We start from the raw sequence: 12,184 nt of genomic DNA on the forward strand, positions 1-12,184 counted from the left end.
AAATTTTACAGTTATGTTCAACTATGAAACAGGGGGATATTAATCTAAATATCTATTATTTTATATTTTTGCAGAAGTCTCAAGGGCCAGGAGTTCACATTAATACAAGTCGCAAAAGAATTTCTGATGACAAGAATATTGTTTAACTTGATCATTTGGAGTTTGAACAATCTAACAATAAAATCTAGTTGTTAAATTTCTTGGAATCTTTCTTAGGTATGGAGAAAATTTACACCTCTGGGCCAACAAGGGCAGGGTCACTTAGGACAGAGCTAACAATGGCTGGGCTAAAAAGGGCTGGGCCACTTGGGGCAGAGCTATCAAGGGCAGAACTAAGAAAGGCAGAGGTAACAAGCAAAGACCTAACAAGGGCAGAGCTAACAAGGACTGGGCCAACAAGGGCAGGCCGAGGGCAGAACTAACAAAGAAGAGCTAACAAGGGCAGGGCTAACAAGGACTGGGCCAACAAGGGTAGGCCAACAAGGGAAGAGCTAACAAGTGCAGAACTGACAAGGGAAGAGCTATCAAGGGCAGAACTGACAAGGACAGAGCTATCAAGGGCTGAACTAACAAGGGAAGAGCTAACAAGGGCAGAGCTAACAAGGACTGGGCCAATATGGGTAGGCCAACAAGGGCAGAACTAACAAGGACAGAACTGACAAGAGCACGCGAACAAGGGCAGAGCTATCAAGGGCAGAGCTAACAAGGACTGGGTCAACAAGGACAGGCCAACAAGGGCACAACTGACAAGGGCAGAGCTATCAAGGGCACAACTGACAAGGGAAGAGCTAACAAGGGCAGAACTAACAAGGGCAGAACTGACAAGGGAAGAACTAACAAGGGCAGAGCTAACAAGGACTGGACCAATATGGGTAGGCCAACAAGGATAGAACTAATAAGGGCAGAACTGACAAAAGCAGGTGAACAAGGGCAGAGCTATCAGGGGGAGAACTACCAAAGGCAGAGGTAACAAGGGCAGAGCTAACAAGGGCAGAACTAACAATGGAAGAGCTAACAAGGGCAGAGCTAACAAGGACTGGGCCAATAAGGGTAAGCCAACAAGGGCAGAACTAACAAGGACTGGGCCAATAAGGGCAAGGCCAACGAGGGCAGAACTAACAAGGGCAGGCGAACAAGGGCAGAGCTAAAAAGGGCAAGGCCAACAAGTGCAGAACTAACAAGGGCAGGCCAACAAGGGCAGAGCTAACAAGGGCAGGCCAACAAGGACAGATCCAATGAGGACAGGGCAAACAAGGGCATTCTGTTCATATCAATATGTTCATATTGTCACAGGCTGAACTGATACAATCTTGATGAAAATAACACTATCATGAACATTTTACCTTTATAATTTTCCTTCTACATGTAAAATCCTATTATCTGATTTCAAACAAATATATTGAAAATAAGATTGTAGTGTAACAGAGAAAAGTTACATAAGAGTTAATTTAAAAACCCAATACCGCAAACAGCAGGTATTGACATAATTTGGTGTAAAGATACTCAAATGTTGAACATCTGTGTAAAGTCATTACGAAACTCATTATTTATAGTTTTTACCTGTTAAAATGAGATAAACAAATTTAGAAACAAACAGTCGATTATGCAATATCCTTGTGCTTTATTGTGGTAACATTTTATTCTTTTGACAACAAATAATTTTATTGGACTTGCAGAAAAAACAAACAAGTTTAGGTGTGCATGAATGAGTAATTAACATCCCAACATAATCCCTGTTAGCACCTAATTACATCGTTTGTATAAATAATTACTAATTACACACAATGTAATATGATTTACACATCTAAGGACATGCAAAGTTGGTACAAAAAAAAAAGAGAAAGAAATGTGACACAAAAATTGTCAAAAATTAAGTACAAAGTCATCAGATAATAATTTATCTCCTAAAACTGGATAAAACAGAAATAATTTTTAGTAATGTTCACCTAGAAGAAACTGAACTTAAAAGCAGTTTTATGACCACAGATATTTTTTTCATCTATAGTGAACCATTATTCCAGTGAGTATCATCTCCAAGTTGTTTGAGAACCCACAACTACACCAACAACCAACATTTATTTAACAAAGGCCTATGCATGATGAGGAACTAATTGAACGCTCATTACTGCTAATTATCCCCTCCTATTTACAGGTAATTGCAGATTATTTATGAAGAATGTTTGTTCCTGCTTGCTGATTTGTGCTTTCTTGTTTATATCAAAGGCTTTATGTCTGTCAATCACACCTGATTTGACAGGTAAGAGGCTGTCAAAACAATTCCAGAATCAGAATGAGGCCTAGTAGATATAATAACAAGCAGAAGGACAATATTATATTCCTCTATAAATATGGGTAATTCAGATTTAATTTCCCTCAAATAATTCATAATGCATCTAATATAAAGGCTATCCAGAGAGTATATTGGGCTGGTGGATTGTATCATCAGACTCACCTTTGTGCACTGTCTAATGATCTGTTTCTGAGACTTGATCTGTCACCAGCTTTATGACCTCTATAACAAAAGGAAACAAATTACAAGTCTGAAAATATCTATCTTTTAATATGAAGGATGCATTAGTCTAAGGTAAAATAGAACCATAGCACAACATGTATTTTTCTCAAATGTAACATACAAGATTCAGACATGTATAGGTGACATTACCTTAAATCTAGAAAATTTGTCTGATCAATTTTTTAAGACAATAGCAGAGATGATTCATGATGTAGAAAACCCCACATAACATACAATGCTTTTTGGACCTAAATACCCCATATTTTAATGTAATAATGTCATTTCTTTTTTCAGATCAGTATTTTTGAGAAAACCATACTCTTATCTCCCACTTACATCAACCAAATCAAGAACAATAACTCTTGCAAAGTGCCAATTTCATGTACAATCTATAGAGTGCAACAACAGAACTAAGACTGGTTTATGTGGTCTGTTAGTGTTTCTGGACAAGAAATAAAAGTGAACTTTTAGGTTTTTTTTTTACATGCAATTCTTGTCTGATATTTTATTTTTCCCTACAGCAAATATGAATGACTATTCAAGACAATTACTGTGTGTAATTTCATGAGAAAAAAATCAATGTTCATCTAATCAATGAAAAATGAAAACGAAAACTTGAGATAAAAAATCCTAATGAAATAGGTATTAAAATACATGTATTGCTCATTAACATATTAAAATAGGAATCACGCTATCAAACACAAACATCAACAACCATAATTCATCACTGCGACACACACACGGAAATTATTTATACATGGTAATTACAAAAAGGTATCAATTTAAACCCATCAATAAACTGGTTACTGTACTTATTGAGTCTATAAATGGCAGTACTTTTAAAGCCATGTAAAATCCAAGTTAATCTGAGTGTGTAATTATCCCACACAAATGACACTGCAGATAAATTACAAAGTTTGACATAATTATTATTTTTAATGAAAAGAATTAACCAACTTAAACAAGGTGGATATAAAGATAGCACAAAAAGGTTATGAAAAGGTTTTTCTTGATTCATATACAACCCAGAGAATGACTCGGTTAAATCAGCCAACCTAACGAGTTTGTTGACAATTTTTTTAAGTTTATCGCCCACTTCTGTTGACTAATTCTACCCCTAACATGGAAATAATAACACAATATCTCAAGGTTGAATTTTGACCAAGTTAATATTAGATATTTACTGGGAAGATTTTACCACGTAATGTATTACTGGCATATACATAGGGCACAGAGTACATAGATGAAAGTGTTGCAGTGCAAAGTCATTATCAATACTTGTCCTTATTGGCAATGTAAGATCAAAACTTCATGCTTGTAATCTTAATTGAATAAAATTTGGTAGGAATGATGCACAGCAAATGCTGCAAGGTTAGTCAGCCTGTTCCGATTAATTTTTATCCTCTACAGGCCTTATTTAGTCACAGGGATTAGTAATCAGTTTAAAAATTATGTTTCTTGTTATGGGCCGACAGCCATGCTTAAATCACTGGAACATCTAATATTTTCCAATGTTTGCTGCGACATGACAGATTAGAGTCCTTTAACAAGCAATAGAAAAAAATTTATCTACATAACACAAAAAAAAAACCTGAAAACATTGGAATAACAATGATTTGTATCAATCATCTTGGTCTGTCTGACCTTGAATTCAGCAAAGCATCCATACAGAATAATAGTCACTTTAAAATTTGATACTGTCAATTTCGTGTTGAATACTTTGACTAGAGTATCATTACAAATGATATTATCAGTATCAAAATTGAAAGCAAATATTTATCTGTTTATTGGTTATCCAATTTTGGCCATATTTATCAGTTTTGATGTACATTATTCTTGGACTATTCTTGTCATGTAAAACAAAATTCAGCAGTGTGCAAACACGAAACATCCCTTAATTTAAAAACTCAATTGAAGATGACAGAAATATGTCACAACTGCCCCCAATATTTTAACAGATATTTTCTAGAATATCTTTTCATATACTTAATAGAGAAATATTCATCCACAAGATAAAAGGAAAAAAGTACAGATTACCGATAAATAAACTTGTTACATAAATAAATGCAATAAGGAAGTATAATAAAAATATACGAGTTCTACAATTCAACTTATTTCTTTACCTTTTACAAAAACCAGTGTGTTTATACGAGGTAATAAACCTCTCATGACCCCATTTTCACAAACTATGCAACTTTTACAATACCTTTCATGCTCACATCATGTAATAATGGTCCTTATCAAAGTTTTTGCATAAATAAATATTCTCAATAAATGAAGCAACTAAATAAGCACTTGATGGTGTCAACTGTCATATAACTAGAAAGTTTACAATTAAAATATTACACATTTTGTCAATATAAAATGTTTACTCTTACTTATCTATCTCTGACATAAAAGAGCTACTTCAGTTTACAATTTATAACTAATACAATAAATTTGAGAATGAATTTGCAACTATGTTATATCTTATTGGCACTGAAGTGGGTTGTGACTTCAGTAAAATTCTCTACTCAAGCTAGGGGGTAAGTTACTTCATAGACCCCACATAGGTTGACAATGAATAGCCTCCGTGTGAAGACAGTGTTGCAAAACTTGCTATATTTTGTCTATTATTATAAGCTATAAATCATTTTGCATTCCTTGACCTATAATTATCTGTTTGTCGAGGTATCCCAGTGCTATGTAATTACAACTCTGGCACTTAGTCTACAATGAACAACTTTGACGGAAATCGATTTAGGTTCACTTTTTATCGATTCAAATGTCTAGTCATTATGTTGACAAAACTTGGCGTTATCTTTCATATTTTTTTTTCTATCAAGATAGAAGAGTTTTGTGTATTGTCAAAGAATTTTATAACTTTCTTTTGTGTGGTTAATTTGCAATCAATCAAAATTTGATAAATTTCTATGATTGGCCTGCCAAACTAGACTGTGTTCAGGGAGGCCATGTTAAGACCAAAATTTGAATGACAAGGTCTTGAATGGTATTAAATGAGACATTTGCCAAATCATTTTGTATTTCTAATTTATAGTGATCAATGACTTTATTATAGGGAAGACCAGACTTTAAAGGTATAGACAAGGAGCCTTGTGTATTTGAAACAGTTTCTTAGCTTATTAAAGGGACCAACTTGTCTAAAATAAAGACTAAATTGTAGGCAATGTGCTAAATGAAGGATATAAGTCAACTAATGACTTGTCAAACATGCCTACAGAGCATAGTCTAGTACCTCACTGCACATACCAGTCACAACCCCCAAAAACAATCCAGTCTTCCTACTGCAGTATGACATCTTGTAATACAATTCCAAAAAGATTCATTCACTGATAGTCAAGTTATTGTCTGGACAACAGAAAAATGCATGTTTGGCCCCTAATTTCTGAAAAGTTCAAATCTTTGCTCCAAAAATCAATCCAAGTCTGACTATTTTGGTATGGAGTACTGTGGAACAATATCTTAGACATTATTATCCTTTTATTGGTGTTATGTACTTAAATTCCATGAAATGCTTGTTTTAGGCCCCTTTTTGACCCTTAATTCTACAAATATTGAGGCCATTCCCCGAAAAATCAATACTAACCTTCCTTTTGTGGTATGGAATATTGTTCTAAAATTTTATAAAGATCAACCAAATAATACTTAAGTTATCATATGAAAACCAAGAGTCTAAGGACGACCTATCATAATTAGCAATTTGTAAAATGACATATTTTCGAAAATTGCACTATTTTCTGTAATTTATTAAAGAGCTTATCAAGTTTTTTTTTTCATTATTGTTAAATTCTAAAATACCCTACTTTTTTATACAGCAGTTGAAATGCTCATATTTAGGTCAAGCATGCCAGGACTGACTTGACCTCAGTTATTGCAGCAGGTATTATTTAGTTAAATTGTAGTCAGCATCAGAACAACACTGAAAATGCCTTAAAACTAAGGTTTTATACCTCTTTTATGTATTTATTGACAGTATAGAGATCTTGGTATCAAAATGATTGGAAATAAAATGGTACAGGAATAATCTTAACTGCTACGGGGGATGTGTAATAAACCTGACCAGTAATAACCCTAAAACCATCAATCGACAATCCTCAGATTAACAGGGTCAAGCAAACAATCATTCATGCCCACCTCTGTCATATCACATGCCTTCAATGAAATGACCACTAATTCAACACCACAGGGAACTTTATCAAACAATTTCCTGTTTCATTCAATGTAAAGATGCAAGGTGAATGCTGGACGCCATAGTGTCATCAATTATGAAGTCGGCCTGTACTCACAAGACAAGGTTAACATGATCAAGACTTTCCCATGTCATTCTAGGAATGACCATCAAATTACCCTACATGCAATATCTAATTTGTCAAATTTCAAATCTAAGATTTCAAGGACGACATGTAAACTAAATTAAACAGGGAAAAGATTGCACCAAAAGTCACAGCCATAGCTGAGGATAGGGTTTGACAAGAACTTTTCAAAGCTTGGCTCCCAGTGGAATAGGAATCAGACGGCATTAGCTAGAGTTGGGATAAAATCCCTGAAAATCTCCAATATCTTAATTAAATATCACTAGCAGCATAAAGGTTTAGGTTCTTAATAGTACACCAAGACATGCCATCAGACCTGGAAAAGTCATTTATTTATAAAAATCCATCATCCCCAAGTCTTAAATAAGCCAGATCCACAAATTCCATTTATTTATTTATCCTGAGTTAGCTCTAATGCCTGACCTTGCCTTCAACCTGAAAAACCATCAGGAAACTAGAATAATTGCTTCTTCAGAGAGCGAGCCCCAATAAAAGCTGAAGCAAATCATAACCTATAACTGTATCATGCTCACAGCATATTAAATAGGATGGATAAGAGAAGACTGTTATTGGAGAAACAATAAACTCAAAGCCACTTTCTATATTTACAACATGCACTAACTGGAGACAAAACATGCAAAATATTTAAGTTTAATGGTAAAAGGAATTTTGTATCTCCCATTCCATTTATCATATATTTTTGGTTTGATATTGATTTTTTGATTTAGTCAATAAAGAATATCATTACATCATCCTAATGTACTTTAATATATCCGATTGAGGTTATGTATGCAGTTCATATATAAACATTTTGTAAGTTCATGTACCATGCTTGATGTAAACAAATTATTAATATTTATTATCTACACACAGTGTCCAATCCTGATAATTCAGTGATTAAGTAGTTTACATGAACTTAAATATAATATTCAAATTTTCAATTGAGTGTATTAGCTTAGAGTCATTTAAAAAAACAAACAAATTGTTTTTTAAGTGATGGAATAATTTAATCTTTTCCAATTTAATGATTATTTAGACTTATCATTGACTGCCAATATTTCACACTTATGGTTATGACATAATCGTAAATTTGTCACCAAGGTTGGCAGTCTAATCAAGGACTAATGCATTGGCCAACCTGTCAACAACTACCTGAACATAAATTGATTGACAGTTCAGGTGAGAAAATGCAATTAGCCTTTCATCATGTTATTGACATGGGAAATAAAAGGTTACCATTTGTAATATTTGGTGCTAATGTGTTAACTCTGTAAGGACCTTCCCAGAAAGTTAGATTATTTAACTGAGAAAAAAAATTGGACAGGCTACTGAAATGAACTGCATCAAAATTTAAAGAAATGCAAAGAATGAGGTTAAAATTATTTTAAAAAATGCCTCTGGAGAAAGACAAATAGAATATCCACTCTTTCATCAAATACATGTATAACCATATTGATATAAAGGTATTGGAACTAAATACGGTTAGGGGACAATTGTCCTCACTCGATTCAAACACAATCAGAATTTTACAGTGGGACTAAAAAAATTATTGATTTAAAAACCTCGGGTTCTGAGGTTGAAATTCCATGACAAAAATTCCAAAATGTTGAAATTTGAGTTTTATGATTTATTGCATGTAATATAAAAAATTAATAGGATGCTAATATAGAAATGATTTAATGTTTCTAATGTAGAACTTTAATTTTATTTTATTTGTATTTTTCCTAATGTTTATCGTAAATGTATTACTTAAATTAGATTATCCTTACATAGTGTATTGAAACTGGAAGGTACCACAGAATAGATAAAAATAATAGATATTGTTATATGTGTGATTTGAATATAACAGAGAATGAATTTCATTTCATTTCGCAATGTTAACGTTATAAAGAGTTACCTAGAAAATATATAAAAAAAGGTTTTATTGGTGTAAGCCATCTGCATTCAAACTTGTCTGGTTACTTTCTGTCTAGAATGTAAAAGATCTTTATAACTTGGGGAAAAAATTATATAAGGCATTCAATATTAGAAATATATTGTAACTCAATAATTTCAGACCTATCATGATTTATGATTTACATTTCAAAGCGTATCTTACTGCTGTAACCTATATAACAATGAACTGTGTTAGTTTAAGGTAATAAAGAATTGAACATTTTATTTACGTGGTTTTGTGGACATTGGGAATTTTTTTGTACTTAAATGTCTCGGCAGTAATTCAGTAAAACATTCCAAATATTGTAAAAATTGCCAAAAACAAAAAACAAAAGAAATAAAAGCAATAACTTGTTTAAATTACAACTTGATTGTTTTGGGAATCTTTTTTTTACCGAGATAGTGTTTTCAGTATACAGTTTTATAATCACTCTTTATGGAGAGTTTTATGCTTTATATTACAGGCGATGATTCTAAAAATGCATGCATGAGTATTCCAATATTTTAAGTTGACAAAAGCAAACTCAAGCACTTCATTTTGAAATAAATATTAGATAATGCAAAAAGATACAGATCTTTACAAAATCAGACTGATTTAAGCCATTACCCATGCATGTTCAGCAAACTGAGATAAAGCAATTAAATTTATAAACCTTCACATTGATAGTATCAAGATTCCAAATTATTCAAAATCAACTCCTGATTTTACTGCCATGTTTCAATTAAACTAAAAATAAAACTGCCACATCTTTATTTTCAACCAATCAGTAAACACAATATAAATATCACACCTTATTAAAATTCACCAGATTCCAATTAGAATCATCAATACTAATTAACATGTTTATTACATAAAACAGGGATGGCTCAGTGGCCTGCCAATCAAATGTCAGATAAGGAGTTGAAATTTACAAGAATTGTCAATATCTTTACTAATCAGCTGATCCATTTACATGTAACACACAACTTGCCAATGTCAAATATCAGTCTGAATATACAACCAACAGATATGTCAATAAATTAATTAATCAACCAACTATATCTGTTATGTGACAATTATGTATTCATTAATCTGTGGTAATAAGTGGTTAATGCTTAAATAAATGACCCAAGGCTATGGATAAACTCTATCATGGGGAAGTCTAAGTGGCTTTGAGGTCAACCATACTAGCTACACAAATTTTTTTTGAATTTTTATAAAATTCCCCCCTTTTTTTTGGGAAAAATGTTCTCATAATAGAAATCCTATGTTTCTGCCTGAAGAATGTATGAAAGTACAAACTGTTAAGCCAAAAAGTTTAAAAAATGGAAACAAATCCAATCAAAATTGTCAGGATAAGGGCAATAACCTAATGATGAATCTTATGGTGAACACAAAAAAGGAATACTGGTAATGATATAGATACCCAAATTATATCATGCTCAGATATACATACATACAGAAGCCAGTGGGTTAGGGAAGTTATCATTCATATCTACAGTTTTTCAATGATACTGGTACATGTTTTTTTTTAATCATTGTTTTTTAATCATTTCTTTAGGTGAGTAAGACAAAATAATGCTTACTAAAGGCATTCCTGAATTACCCAAGGATCTACCAGCTGAAACACTTTCTGCCATAAGTTAGAGGCACTCCTGACCTACCCAAAGATCTATCAGCTGAAACACTTTCTGCCGTAAGTTAGAGCCACTCCTGACCTACCCATAGATCTACAAGCTGAAACTCTTTCTACCATTAGTTAAAGGCACTTCTGACCTACCCACTGACCTACCATCTGAAACACCTTCTGGCATTAGTTAAAGGCACTCCTGACCTACCCAAGGATCTACCAGCTGAAACACTTTCTACCATTAGTTAAAGGCACTCCTGACCTACCCAAGGATCTACCAGCTGAAACATTTTCTACCATTAGTTAAAGGCACTCCTGACCTACCCAAGGATCTGCCAGCTGAAACACTTTCTGCCATAAGTTAGAGGCACTCCTGACCTACCCAAAGATCTACAAGCTGAAACACTTTCTGCCATTAGTTAAAGGCACTTCTGACCTACCCAAAGACTACCAGCTGAAACACTTTCTGGCATTAGTTAAAGGCACTTCTGACCTACCCAAGAACCTACCAGCTGAAACACTTTCTGGCATTTGTTAAAGAAATAAAACACAACAATCTGACTCTCGTTTCCTGTTCATGATTCGATGGGTTTTATATAATATAACCAGACTTTCCCATCAAAATATTCTCATCACATGGCAACGCTTCCAATACACAATACATATCCCTTAATACACATCCCTTAAACATCTGTCACCCTAACTTACTCTAACTGAAGAAAAACAGGTCTCTAAGGACAAGTTTGATAAAAGAACAAACAGCCAGATGATTAAAAACTACTGATAAAACAAGAGAAATTGATGAGCTGTTTCAATGAAAGACACTTCAAGCAGTGATATCTCAGAATTGAAGTTTTTTCCATTCAAAATCAAACCTTGACCTTTCAAAATGAAACTTACAACTATTAAAATTTAAAGTTGATATGGAATAGGAAAGGGTAAAACCATGTCACAGAACCTACAACTAGTAATTGAATTGTAGATGAACCAGACATGTATGGAAAAGTCATTTATCACTCTGAAGTTTTGCATTTCATTAAGGTTGCAAATCATTCTTTAGACTAGTGCCAATCACTTGAAACCATTAAACCTGTATCCCTCTAGATGCCTTATCTAATGCAGTAACAAGTTTTTATGCTAACTGTTTAATAACTTCCATGTCATTAGTCAACATGACAAAACTGCAGATATTTCATTACTTTTTTGCAAGAAAAAATCATGTAAGTATTGACTTTGGGCAGTAAATAGTACAAGACATCATTTCTATGAGGCTATACAGACATGGAAGAGAAGGGTAATATACTTGGATATTTCATCACGTTTTTGCTAATTTTTCATGCTAGATGTACTTGAGTACAAGTATCAGGACTTCCTAGTCAGTGGGTATATTTGAGTCACAATTGGGCAAATTAGAAATTCTTCTAAAAAAAAGCTAAGGTTCATTTTATTTAAATATGCAGTTTTTGCAAAAATGTTATAAGTATAATAACATATAAAAAAGACAAGGTGAAAAGATGGGTAAATGTCCTGTGTCTTTATAGACCATAAAATGTTTCAGATCTACAGCATTGGTCCCTATAAACATCTATGTGTTATGACCATTATATGAACCCCCACACATCATTAGCCACAATCCTGACAAGACCAGACCCCATGGTAATGAGATGACTGCCCATATAACTGTCAAGTAGGACTATTCCATGCCAAATCAATCTGCCCACCATACATTATTAGATTAATTATGTATGGTGTGCTGAAGTCAGACCCTGGTATTCCACACCTGTCACAGGGACTATCTATAAAATTTTTGTACC

At 33.4% G+C, this 12,184-nt stretch overlaps 1 long non-coding RNA gene across 38 annotated transcripts in view; it reads right to left on the reverse strand.

Moving 5' to 3' along the window:
• Positions 1–12,184, reverse strand: part of LOC148629152 (uncharacterized) — a 129,893-nt gene that overhangs the window by 40,890 nt on the left and 76,819 nt on the right. For all 38 annotated transcript variants that reach the window (XR_015915178.1, XR_015915189.1, XR_015915187.1 and 35 more), the window contains one exon: positions 2,453–2,512. This is a non-coding gene — a long non-coding RNA (uncharacterized LOC148629152). The remainder of the gene's footprint in view (positions 1–2,452; positions 2,513–12,184) is intronic.

Source organism: Perna viridis, chromosome 1 (assembly GCF_037379345.1).
Source record: "Perna viridis isolate PV_CMFRI_1.1 ecotype Kerala chromosome 1, ASM3737934v1, whole genome shotgun sequence".
Lineage (NCBI taxonomy): Eukaryota > Metazoa > Mollusca > Bivalvia > Mytilida > Mytilidae > Perna > Perna viridis.